We start from the raw sequence: 11,839 nt of genomic DNA, 5'->3' as shown, positions 1-11,839 counted from the left end.
AGAAATGGAGCTTAGGTTCCATTTGGATGGACTCAGCACCCACCCATTTTGGAAGCTCTCTCCTTTTGAAAAAGCCCGTTTGCTTACCATTTTCATGTCATGGTGTCGAGAATTGGCTGCCTGGTTATCTCCATGTCCAGCCCCTTTCACCCAGTACCTTCTAGTTAGGCCTGGCTATGCTGCATTCATCTTATGACCACGAGGAATAGGCTTTGAATCACAGAAATGTGATTCAAAGACATCACTGAGCTGTTGAACTAATACCAGCAAAAGCCATCTCTAGACTTATTACATGAGAAAGATTAAAAAAAATGCTGAGTGGGTTTTCTGTTATTTGCAGCCAAAAGCACTCATAGTGATACAGCAAGTACACCAGTGTGGCTTTCGTACCTGCCTGTTATTCCCTCTGTGTAATCTTCTGACACTTCTCAGTAGTTTGTTCCTGCTATTGTTCCCGCCCCTTCTAGACACTGTCCCCATTCTGCCTCTTCTCATCTTGTACTTCGAATTAGAGTCCCTCTTCCTCTGAAATCACTAGTTTTTATCCCGTAGGGCAGTTTTGCATTGCAGGAACATTTTGAAGATACTATTTTCTGCCAAGTGAGATCTATTTCCTAAGAAATCTCAAGTTGGTTTTTTAGGGGAAGGGCGCTTTTCTTTTCTACTTCAGAATGGATTTCCTGCTTGCCTAAAGCACATGTCAGCACTAGGATGCATCAGAATTGAGTTGACCTTGGGCTTACCTCTATTAGCTTCCCTGGTGGCTCAGACTTGCCTGCAATACAGGAGATCCAGATTTGATCCCTGTGTCTGGAAGATCCCTTGGAGAAGGGAATGGCAACCCACTCCGGTATTCTTGCCTGGAGAATTCCATGGACAGAGGAGCCTGGTGGGCTGCACTGTGGGGTCGGAAAGAGTTGGACCAAATGACTAACACCTCTATTTAGAAGGGTGACTTGCAGTGTCCTGGACAACACAAGACCATGCCATGAAATTCCCCTCTGGGAGGCCTTTTGACTGGCCTGTACTTGGGCTCCTTGTGACTTAATGTTGACTGTAGAGTTTGTGAGGGTTTAGGCTTTCATCATGAATCTATATATAAATTAATACCTACATGTTGTTTATAAAATTTTAAGCTTGTCTAAACATATTGTGAATGTGGAAACGTTATCTTCTTGCAAGTTATATAAACAACAGCTTATTTTCCTGACTCTAAGACATGAATCCTCCCACTTGGTCTTGAAGAGTCCCTCCTCTCCCCTTTTCCTCATATGCCTTTAAACTAAGTTGTATTCTCTTTCTTGATTGGCTGGTAGTTAATCTGTAGAGAAGAATTAAGGCGTTTGACAAATCATTTGACAAGGCATTCTAATACTATTTTATATTTGGGAAAAATATTGGTTTTATAATATAGATTACAGGAAGTTAATGCTGTTCAAAATCTTGGCTGGTTGAGACATGCAGATGATAGCAGATTGTCAAGGCAGGGAGAGGAGATGGGACTTCCCAGGAGGATACATCAGCAACTGGAGGAGGCACTGGAGTTGCAAATAGTGGCATGGGACTGTTATGGGTAGGGGTTACCCAAACCCTTGCTTTTACAATGAGAATGCATTTGTGCTTTAATTATGAAATTTATATAAAAATTTGGTTGGGAGACAAGCCAATCATGCAAGTGTGAGATTTTTATATCAAAAGAGGGCTATTGGGGGACTTCGCTGGTGGTCCAGTGGTTAAGAATCCGCCTTGCAGTGCAGGAGACGTGGGTTTGATCCCTGGTCAGGGAACTAAGTTGCCCAAGTGCTGAGGGGCAACTAAACCCACACACTGCAGCTGCTGGGCTGAGAGCTCTAGAGCTCATGTGACATAGCTGGAGAGTCCCTGTGCTGCAGCAAAAGATACTGCATTGCAACAAAGATCGATCTCTTGTGCCGCAGCTAAGACCCAATGCAGTCAAATAAATATTAAACAGAAAAGAGGGCTATTGGGACTTCCCTGGTGGTTCAGTGGTTAAGAATTGCTCTTTCATTGCAGGAGGCTCCAGTTCAAGGCCTGGTCAGGGGACTAAGATAACACAGGCTGCATGGTGAAGCCAAAACATACAAAAAATAAATTCATAATAACAATAAATCAAAAACAAAACCAAAAAAGGGCTATTGCAGGTTGGGTCATCTGGGAGGCAGACTGTGAGATAGGGATTAATGTGAGGAAATTTATCTGACTGTGTTCTCAGGATCATACCCCTAACTAGGGAAGGAAGCAGGATTGGGTGAGGGAGAAGCTGGGCTGAAATGTAGCCTCAGCAAGGGCCTCAGAGCACTCTAGAGGGAGCTCTGAAGCTGGAGTAGCCCTATGGAGTAGTCTCCCTAGGTGGTGGTAGTGGTAAAGAGCCTGCCTGCCAGTGCAGGGGACACAAGAGATGTGGGTTCAGTCCCCAGGTTGTGTTGGGGCGATCCCCTGGAGGAGGGCATGGCTACTCACTCCAGTATTCCTGCATGGAGAATCCCATGGACAGAGGAGCCTGGTGGTCTACAGTCCATCGGGTCACAAAGAATCAGACACGACTGAACCGACTTAGCACACATGCATGTAGTCTGCCATTGCGCTGAGGGTGCCAGGTCTTTTTGTCTTCACATTGACCCTACATTGATGAGTGTGGCATGATCTTGAGCAAAGCATCCTTCTTCAACCAAGGACATTTCCACAGAGGTTTGTCATAGTGGTACATCACAGTCCATTAGCAGACTAGTCATCCACGGCAGACATGGGCTCCAAAAATGTTGCAGGGTCCAGCCTGCCTTCCACTGCCATTAGCCTTGAGTAGTATTGACTGCCCAGAATTCCCACTACCTATTACCCTGTCTTCCTTCTACTGATTTTCTTGAAAATGTTTGCATTTTAAAAATTGGTGTTGAGAATGCTTTTCTGTCTCCAAATATCCCCCTTCGAACCCACGCTGCTCCCCTTGGTTTCTTTGTGGGTAACCTTTGGTTGGTCTTTCACAGCTTTGCCCTTTTTTCATGGAAATAACTCGTTTTCAAGGACTCAGAAACATTAAACAGTTACTTCATTGTGTGGCTTTGGGAACCAGTGGAAGAAGTGCTGGAAATGTGCTGGGAGAACTGAGTTATTACCTCTCGGGCCCCCAAGCTCCTTGACTGTAAAATGGAGTGGGACATGCCCTGGAGTCTGTGTACAATATTAACATCCTCTGACTTACTTGGCTCAGTTTGGTTAATCATAACTCAATTGGGCTTCCCTGATAGCTCAGTTGGTAAAGAATCCGCCTGCAGTGCAGAAGACCTCAGTTCAATTCCTGGGTTGGGAGGATCCCCTAGAGAAGGACTAGGCTATCCACTCCAGTATTCTTGGATTCCTCTTGTGCCTCAGGTGGTAAAGAATACGCCTGCAATGTGGGAGACCTGGGTTCAATCCGCTGGGTTGGGAAGATCCCCTGGAGAAGGGAATGGCCACCCACTCCAGTATTCTTGCCTGGAGAATTCCAGGACTGTATAGTCCACGGGGTTGCAAAGAGTTGGACACGACTGAGTGACTTCTTTTACTTTTACAATTCAATTTGGTTGCCATTTCAGTTTCTGTTCAGTTCAGCCGTGCAGGAGTGTCCAACTCTGCAACCCCATGGACTGCAGCACGCCAGGCCTCCCTGTCCATCACCAACTCCTGGAGTTTACTCAAATTCATGTCCATTGAGTCGGTGATGCCATCAACCATCTCATCCTCTGTTGGCCCCTCCTCCTCCCGCCTTCAATCTTTCCCAGCACCAGGGTCTTTTCCAATGAGTCACTTCTTCGCATCAGGTTAGCTGTACTCTGTGCCAAATATTCCTAGCAAGGAGATGTGGTTTTGGACAGGACACTAGGGGGAAATGGTCTGTGGGTCCCTGAGAACTTCTGTTACACTGCACTTGGGAGTGGGCTGTAATTAACCATTCAGATGAGAGCAAATAGCTCTCATTTTGAATGGCATTGATATATCAGCTCCTGTTCTTAGTGATTAACAAATATTGACTCTATTATAACAAGACAAGGTACTTTTTTTTTTCCTCATTTCACAGATGGGGACCTAGACATGGGGAGCCGAATGAACTCCCCCAGATTTCCATTGCTGGTAAGTGGCTGAATGGGATTTGAACACAGGCAGATGGGTTTACACACACACACACACACACACACACACACACACACACACACATACATATGCTTTTATAAAATACATATTTTTAACCCCTGGGAAACATTGTCCATCTTGCAAATTTTTTTACTTATTTGTTTACACTTTGCCTTTTTCCTGAAAGTATTTAAGGCAGTTTACAAGGATGTATAAAACTTGGCAGAAAAACTTGAAAGGGAAAAGTTCAGACCGCAGTTTTCTATGTTTGCCACAAGAGGGAAGTATAGCATTAGAGAGCACCCGCGTGCGAGCTAAGTCGCTTCAGTCATATCCAACTCTTGGCGACCCTACGAACTGTAGCCCACCAGGTTCCTCTGTCCATGGGATTCTCCAGGCAAGAATACTGGAATGGGTTGCCATGCCCTTTCCCAGGGGATTTTCCCCACCCAGGGATTGAACCCACATCTCTTGTGTCTCTTGCATTGGCAGGGGGATTCTTTACCACTCGAGCCTCCTGGGAAGCTGCTAACTAGTTATACCACTTGAAGGTCAGATCTTTAGAAGTCACAAAGTAGAGTCAGATTTTCATAACTTGCAAAAACAGCTTACTTTAAAGCATAATCATGAATTACAAATGACCATGGCTTTTATCAACCTGAGATTTATCATCAAGCTAATTCAACTTTTTTTCTTAATTGAAGTATAGTTGATTTACAAAGTTTCAGGTGTAGGATGGAGGAGCCTGGTAGGCTACAGTCCATGGAGTCGTGAAGATTCGGACAGGACTGAGCGATTTCACTTTCACTTTTCACTTTCATGCACTGGAGAAGGAAATGGCAACCCACTCCAGTGTTCTTGCCTGGAGAATCCCAGGGACGAGAGCCTGGTGGGCTGCCGTCTATGGGGTCGGGTTGCACAGAGAACACAACTGAAGCGACTTAGCAGCAGCAGCAGCAGCAAGTGATTCAGTTAACTGAATCAGATTCTTTTTCAGTTTCTTTTCCATTATAGGTTATTAGGATATGTTGAATATAGTTCCCTGTGCTATACAGTAGATCCTTCTTGTTTATCTATATAATATACAGTAGTGTGTATCTATTAATCCCTAATACCCAATTTATTCCTCCCCCTCTCCTTTCCCCTTTGGTAACCATAAACTTGTTTTCTATGTCTGTGAGTCTATTTCTATTTTGTAAATAATTGCATTTGTATTTTCCTTTAGGATTCCACATATAAGTGACATCATATGATATTTGTCTTTCTTTGACTTCACTTAATATAATCTCTAGGTCCATCCATGTTGCTGCAAGTGGCATTATTTCATTCTTTTTGACGGCTGAGTAATATTTCATTGTAGAATATTTCATGTAGATAATATTTCATGTAGATATTTCACATCATGTCTAGACTGTGTGCTTCCCTGGTGGCTCAGATGGTAAAGAATCTGCCTGCAATGCTAGAGACCCGGGGTTTGGTCCATGAGTTGGGAATATCCCTTGGAGAAGGGAATGGCAACTCACTCCAGTATTCTTGCCTGGAGAATTCCATGGACAGAGGAGCCTGGTGGGCTACAGTCTATGGAGCTGTAAAGAGTCAGACACAATGGAGTAACTAACACTTAAACACTTATAAATAATGCTGCTATGAACATTGGATGCTTGTATCTTTTTTGTGATTCAGCTCTTTTCCCAACAAAATAAATTTTCTATATAATTCAAGGATAAGAACAGAAGACAGTATTGCTAAACTTTAAGATTTCAGTGAGATTATTATAAGTTCTTCAATGTAAGTACAGCTATTATTTGACTACTAGAGAGAAGCATAAGGCTAATTATGAATAACAGGATTAGAGTTTTTGTTTGTATTTCAGTAAAGGTTGGTACATTAAAGTGGTGGAATTTTGGACTTGCCTCGCTGTCCAGTGGTTAAGACTCTGAGCTTCCAGTGCAGGGGGCATGGGTTCCATCCCTGGTTAGGGAGCTAAGATCCCACATGATGGCACCAGAAAAAAAAAAGTGGTGGAATTTTTTTTTTCCCCTGGGTTGGGAAGATCCCCTGGAGAAGGGCATGACAACTCACTCCAAAATTCTTGCCTGAAGAATCCCATGGATAGAGGTGCCTAGAGGGCTACAGTCCCACCGAGTGACTAACATTTCACTTCATACCATAATTTATACTTGAAAATATATGTTTCCAAAGACATTGTAATTGTTTAAATGATTGCCCTCCCCTTCTACCCCCGCCACCCCCAACCCCTGCTTTTGTATTAGCCCAGTGTCATCCTGCAGTTGAGAGAAGCCTTGTCAGAGGCTAATCTGGAGAGGAGTATCAGCGATTTCAGGTCTATCTGCTGGGGCATGGAAGTATGATGTGACACCGGAAGGTCCCCTGAGTAGGACGGCACTCTGTCCCAAGTGGTTTCAGCCTTTGACTAGGTCTCTGTCTGGTCCTTCCCACTAAGGACCTTGCGTTCCCTGCTTCACGGTCAGGCTTTCAGCCTTGGCCTAAACAGCTGGTAGCCAGGGAGCCTGTGCTGGGTCTGCTCACACCAACCCTTCTTCCCTGAGAACTAGACCATAGCTTCTGTCCTCCAAGGTCCTGCTGCCTGTGGTCAGAGATGATGATAATCAATCATGATAGCTAAACTCAAAAACTTAGTTTGTTCTGGTCTCTGGACTAGACATTTTACAAGTATTATCCTGTTAAGTCATATTCTTTTTTTACAGATGAGGAAACTAAGGAGCAGAGAAGTTAGGTACTTTACCCACATTCACGCTACTAGTAAACTGCTTGAGTCCAAACTCTGGATTTCAGAGTCTGAGTTCTTTCCTGACCAACCAGCCCCTCCCACTGCTGCCTCATCTGACCTCCAAAGGCAATAGGTAACATCTGGTCCCCAAACTGCCAAGTTAGCATCACTCTGCTATGTATGGCATTTGCTGTTTCTGCCACATGAGGATTTCCACTCATCCTTTAAGACCCAGTTTAGGGAACATTTTTCTCAGAAGCCTTATCTGGTTCTCCTGGTCCCCTAAACCCTCCAGCAGACGTGACCACTTCCCACCAACTGGGCTTTCCTCTTTGCTGTCATATTTGTTGCAGTTCTAATTGACCATGCGTGGACCTTGGTGAGCAGATCACTGCCTCACCCAGATTCCCTCCCACTTTCCGCTGGCTCTGTGTCCCATGATGTACCACAGAAGAGCCTGCCTAAGAGTTGCTTCAGAGTCTTTGGAAAACCACTTCCAGCAGGAGTATCTATTTCTCCTCTGAGGATGAATCTGATTTCCGGAAATAGACAAGTGCCAAGTCTGATGAATGAATGGTTGATCAAGCTGAATGATATCACAGTGAGTCACAAATGACGTCCAACTTGCAGGTAATTCAAGTGATTTTCTTGTAAGGATTGTTGTAATCTGCTTCTGAAGGCATTTCCTGAAGACTGGCTCCAAAAATATTTTTGAGCAGTGGCTACATCAGCTGCATTATCGGGGATGAATTTTGGAAGCAAAAAACTCACTTAATATGTTTTCAGTACAGAATTTCTGATAGAAGTGTCAGTATATCCACCATAGGGCTTTCCAGTCATCCATGTGTTTTGTGATTGGTATTGCCCAAATAGCTATTTGGATCTAAGATTTAAAATGTTAGTTTTAGCAAATGATAGAGTAAAATTTTGGGTGAAGATAATATATTCTTGTCTCCTTATGTCAAAGGCAGGTTAGATTTGACAAAAGCTACTGGAGTGTTATGGGCTTCCTCTGCAGCTCAGTGGTAAAGAATTGCTTGCCAATGCAGGAGACACTGGTTCAATCTGTGGGTCAGGAAGATATCATGAAGAAGGAAATGGCAACCCATTCCAGTATTCTTACCTGGAGAATCCCATGGATAGAGGAGCCTGGTGGCTGTGGGGTCACAAAGCGTCAGACATGACTGAGTGACTAATTAACAATAACTGGAGTGTTACATCATAAATACATCTATTACCTTTATTTCTTTAAGATATACATGGAAATTTTATACTTATCTGTTATTTTCAACTCAAACTGCATATTCTGACCAAATTGAGTCATTAAAAGAGTAGATGGAGTAGAAGATATCACAAAAATTGATTTCTTTTCCTTTAATGAAATCTGTCTGTGACCAGGAATCCTTCGTCTCCTAAACTGCTGACATCGATGATAGTCAGCTGGACGTGAAAAAAAAAACATTATTTTGTCCAAGTCAACCAGTCTTTGAGCATTTCACGTACTACATGCTGTGTTGAGTATTAGTTTCATAGTTTTTATTTTTAAATTTATTTTTGCCACTCAGATTGTGGGATCTTAGCTGTGCTACCAGGGATAGAACCTAGGCGCCCTGCAGTGGAAGCTTGGAATCCTAACCACTGGACCACCAAGGACTTCCCAGTTTCATAGTTTTTACTACAAGCTTTGTTTTGTAAGAATTCCAACTTTAGCCTTTTTCAACTTAATTTCAGAACTAGAGTTTGAGGAAAGCATATTAAAATGGACTGTGCATTCTGTTACAGTGGTCCTCTTTCCTTCTCCCTTTCCTCCGTCCTGATACGACAGGGGCAGTTGTGATGAATAGAAACAGCACAGACTGGACACTGGGAGGCTGGAGAGCTAGTCACTGCAGTGACTCCAGTGTATCAGTTCATATTGGCCAAATCTTAAATACCATCATATCACTTATACATGGAATCTAAACAAGAAACTTGTCTACGAAACAGAAACAGACTTGCAGACATAGAGAACAGACTTGTGTTTGCGGGGCGGGGCGAGGGGTGGTGGGGAAGGGAGATAAGGGAAGGGTGGATTGGGAGTTTGGGATTAGCAGTTGCAAACTATTACATGTAGACTGGATAAACAAGAAGGTCCTACTGTATATAGCACAGGGAACTATATTCTATATCCTGTGAAAGTGAAAGTCGCTCAGTCATGTCCGACTGTTTTCAACCCCATGGACAATAGTCCATGGAGTTCTTCAGGCCAGAATACTGGAGTGAGTAGCCTTTCCCTTCTCCAGGGGATCTTCCCAACCCAGGGATCGAACCCAGGTCTCCCGCACTGCAGGCGGATTCTTTACCAGCTGAGCTATCAGGGAAACCCCAATATATATCCTGTGATAAATCATAATAGAAAAGAGTATGAGAAAGAATGTATGTGAATGTATAATCTGAATCACTTTGCTGTACAGCAGAAACTAACACAACTTTGTACATCAACTATACTTCTATAAAGCAAGTTAAAAAAATGTTAGCCAAATCTTTTAACATCTTTTGGCCTCAAATTCCTTTTCCATGAATGAAGACTTCGGAAAAACTCTAAAACAAAAATGTTTTTTATTTTAAAGGTTATATCACTAATATATTATCCCTTATCATAGAAGAACAAATGTCTAAGTATGTTGACAGTCTTTGGTTCACTAGACAAGTCCAAGATGACACTTATTTGCTTGTACTTATTCTATTCAAAAGCCTGAAATATTTTCTCTTGCCCAATTAATTCATAGAACACCAATGGTCCCTTAAGGACAGTGAACCATGAAACATTTCTATTTCCTAGTTATACCTGTACCATACTGGTTTATTCTTTTGGTGGTAAGTGGCGGGGGGCATTGATTTCTGTATTTTTGGTTTTAATAATTCATGAATATATACTACCACCATACACATACTTACAAGTGTGTGTGCAGATGTAAGTGGCATGTCGGTAAGGCATTGCTTTATTCACAGGTGTATTCTTGGCAAATAGAACAAGGTCTGATTTTCCAGGTACCATGCTAGGTCCTTGAGATGTAATAAAACACTTTAAAGATCATCCTAACTGCAACTCTTATTTAACCTAACTTGTACTTATTGAAAGTTTACCTAAAACAGTTACTAAAATCTATCTGATTGGTACAGGACCCAGTTAATCTGTTTTCAAGATACTTAGCTAATATGTTTTGAAGATCAAAAAACATTCTAGCTTTGACTGCATAGCATTTTCCAGAAATATACTGCTCTTTGTAGACATTTGTAATTTAGTTTTTGAGATCACTTAGAAGTTAGCTGCATGTAATTCTTTTCTCTTTGACATAAAGGGATGTTAGGGATGGTGAATTTTAATAAAATGCTAAGATGTTTTCTGAAGAAAATTAAAGCGAAATTTATTCACATAATCATAACATTTCCAACTATAAGGGGAACAAACTCAAAATGTACCTGGAATGAAATGAATATCCCTAAACAAATATTTCCTCCCAAACAAATAAATAAACAAACTGTATGTACATTTAAGTTACAGTAGTAGAAGTAATATCTACTGATTCTACTGTATATTGAACATTTTAGGGGATACCTGGAATAACATATCCATTAGAGACTGTTGTTGCCTTAGTCCGTCCAGAGAAGTTGGACCAGGGTGGTTAGTGAACAGATGCCCTATTTTATAAGGAGGAGTTTATCCAATCTGATGCACTTAATTTGGAAGGGGAGATTGATAGAGAGCATTATAGATGTCGTGGAGAGTGAAAGTGAAAGTGTTAGTCGCTCAGTCATGTTGGGGCTCTTTGCAACTGCATGAACTGTAGCCTGCCAGGCTTCTCTGTCCTTAGGATTCTCCAGGCAAGACTACTGGAGTGGGTAGCCATTCTTTTCTCTAGGAGATCTTCCTGACCAAGGATCGAACTTGTGTCTTTTGCATTGCAGGTAGATAGATTCTTTACCATCTGAGCCACCAGGGAAGCCCCTTATGGAGAGGGGCCCATCTTATGTGTTGTTCCAGATGGAAGCACCAAGCTCACAAGGAGCAGTTAAAGGAAAGCAGATGGAGGCTCTGAGTTACGAAGAGGCTTCTAACTCCGAGAGTTGTTTTACCTGGAGTCAAAAACTGTGAGGCTGTGGGATCTGGGTCAGAACCTCCCTTAATAGGGCCCTCCCATCCGGACTGCCACATAACATTGAGCAGAGTTCCCTGCTATGGATAGCCTTGTTGATTATCCATTTTAAACACAACAGCATGGACATGGCGATCTCGAACTCCCTAGCTATCCCTTTTAGGGGCTGGATTGTTGACTGCAAATCCCATATTCTGTGGGCTGAACAGAATACCAGAGGTAAAAGGACGAAAAAGGCAGTTTCTAAAATAATACCCATCTACTTAAATGTCAACTGTGACCATACCTGATGCCTCTGTGACATGATTTGAACACTGAGTTATATTTCATTTAGAGTATCCATTTCCAATTGATTCATGAGTTTATTTATAGTAATAATAGTCTTGATAATGACACAGCACTTTCTCATTTAATATAATGAATGAATTTACATTCAGTATAATGAAAAAGAAAGGTGAAAAAATTTTTACTTAGAAAATTAAGTTTAAGAACAAGATGAAATATTCTGATTAAGCTATGTGGAATTTTCAGGGACATATCATTGAGTTTTTCATTAAAGGCAGTCTGCAGCTTATAGCACTGGTGCCGTTGAAAAGTGACTTCAAGAAAGTAACATTATCCTCTTCTTTAGACAATCTTCCTTTCAAAGTTCTATTAATTTTATTTTTCACTCTTTAAGGAAACTTGAGGGACTTTCCTGGTGGTTCAGATGGTAGAGAGTCTGCCTGCAATGCAGGGGACCTGGGTTCGATCCTTGGGATGGGAAGACCCCCTGGAAAAGGGAATGGCAACCCACTCCAGTATTCTTGCCTGAAGAATCCCT

Source organism: Ovis canadensis, chromosome 8 (assembly GCF_042477335.2).
Source record: "Ovis canadensis isolate MfBH-ARS-UI-01 breed Bighorn chromosome 8, ARS-UI_OviCan_v2, whole genome shotgun sequence".
In the NCBI taxonomy this organism is placed as follows: Eukaryota; Metazoa; Chordata; class Mammalia; order Artiodactyla; family Bovidae; genus Ovis; species Ovis canadensis.
Note: the sequence above shows the minus strand (reverse complement) of the source record.